Source organism: Aplysia californica, unplaced genomic scaffold (genome assembly GCF_000002075.1).
Source record: "Aplysia californica isolate F4 #8 unplaced genomic scaffold, AplCal3.0 scaffold00167, whole genome shotgun sequence".
NCBI lineage: Eukaryota > Metazoa > Mollusca > Gastropoda > Aplysiida > Aplysiidae > Aplysia > Aplysia californica.
In genome coordinates this window covers 1,220,941-1,223,277 of record NW_004797437.1, presented here as the reverse complement: position 1 = coordinate 1,223,277, position 2,337 = coordinate 1,220,941, and positions in this window count along the sequence as shown.

Here is a 2,337-nt window from a genome sequence, read left to right as displayed (position 1 = left end):
TATAATATTAATAATAATAATTATCTTTAATATTATTATTATTATTATTATTATTATTATTATTATTATTATTATTATTATTATTATTATTATTATTATTATCATCATCATCATCATCATCATCATCATCATCATCATTATTTTTTGGTAAGCAGGGTAGGAGGGAGAGTCTTGTTTTAATTTTAGACAAAAATAAAATAACAATATAAAATGTTTAAATTTATTTAATAGATAAACGTTTCGCCCCGTGGGCTTCCTCAGGAGCAACTGAGAGAAAAACTAAATGAGCGCTGTATACTAGCAGGGAAATGGGCCTAACAAAGGGGGTCTTAGGTTTACGTATGGTTACAGGCTAGACGGAAGTGACTAAGTGGGTGCCAGGCGAAGGGGCTAATTATAAAGAAATTGATGCTAGTCATCAACGATATCAATTGTATCTCTACGAGAGGTTGGCAGGAAGTAAATTGTGTGAACGTGTGATGAAAGAGGAAATTGTATAGAGGCATCCCAGTCGGAGGCAAAAGGAGGAGACAGAAGAAGGGGATGTGTGTGTGTGTGTGTGTGTGTGTGTGTGTGTGTGTGTGTGTGTGTGTGTGTGTGTGTGTGTGTGTGTGTGTGTGTGTTTTTATGTGTTTGTGTGTGTGGGGAGGGGGGGAATTGGAGGTTTGGAGGGCGGCATCTAGCAACCACAGAGCTCACGATCAGCTTACTGTCCTCTGCACATATTCACGCTTAACAAACTATGACAGGTCGGCGGACAGATACCGGAGTGTCCTCTCCTTTCTCTCTGTCCGGTCCCCACTATGTAAGGGGATGAGGGAAGAGGGGGAGATAGAGAGAGAAAGAGAGAGATATAGATAGATAGATAGATAGATAGATAGATAGATAGATAGATAGATAGATAGATAGATAGATAGATAGATAGATAGATAGATAGATAGATAGATAGATAAATAGATATATATATATATATATATATATATATAGAGAGAGAGAGAGAGAGAGAGAGAGAGAGAGAGAGAGAGAAAGAGAAAGAGAGAGAGAAAGAGATAGAGAGTGAGGCACGGAAGAGATAGAGAGTGAGGAACGAAAGAGACAGACAGACAAACCGTTGGACTACCTGACGACATTCCCTCTCTATCCACCTTTGACCATCAATAATTTCTATATACTGACACTAGCTATCCATGTATAGGAGCTGTTTTAGCCTTGTTATCTATCTTTGGTCACCCTCTCTCACACACCTTCCAATCCTCCACTTGAGGCTCACTGTTGGTCCGGCTCATCTCCCACATTGCCAGGTTCGGCGGACAGATACCGGAGTGTCCTCTCCTTTCTCTCTGTCCGGTCCCCACTATGTAAGGGGATGAGGGAAGAGGGGGAGATAGAGAGAGAAAGAGAGATGTATAGATAGATAGATAGATAGATAGATAGGTAGATAGATAGATAGATAGATAGATAGATAGATAGATAGATATAGAGATAGATAGATAGAGATAGATAGATAGAGAGAGAGAGAGAGAGAAAGAGAGAGAGAGAGAAAGAGATAGAAAGTGAGGCACGGAAGAGACAGACAGACAGACCGTTGGACTACCTGACGACATTCCCTCTCTATCCACCTTTGACCATCAATAATTTCTATATAGTGACACCAGACATCCATGTATAGGAGCTGTTTTAGCCTTGTTATCTATCTTTGGTCACCCTCTCTCACACACCTTCCAATCCTCCACTTGAGGCTCACTGTTGGTCCGGCTCATCTCCCACAGTGCCAGGTTCGCCGGTAAGTCCCCTCTCCGTTTTAGACACTTTCCCTCTCTCCTCTCTCACCTTAGAACCCTCCAATTGAGGCCCCTGCCCGCTCCTGCCCAGCCCCCGCAAACACCACCCCCCTCCCCCGCTCCCCCCCGGGATCTGTTATGTGATTATTACAACAGGCCCCCGCCATCCGTCCCCCGGCCACCTATTACTTATGTACACAGCTATCACCACTGTGCTATGGGTTATATAGTTTTCTGTTCATCATGTCTAATCATAAGAGATCAATTAGAACTGACGATCGTTGGCCGTGTATGTTTGGCCATTTGTTAATACTTGACAAGCTCAAAGTTTATATGAAAAGATATGGTCTAATATCCGCCTATTGATATCATTTTTTCATGTTTATGTACATTTCACTACATTATTTTTGCTTACTTCCCTTTGTGATTGAATTGTTTACCTTGACTGGGAAAATGAAAGAGATTGTGAGGGAATGGAGTGCGGGGGCGGAGGGTGGGGTGGATATGTGTGTGTGTGTGTGTGTGTGTGTGTGTGTGTGTGTGTGTGTGTGTGTGT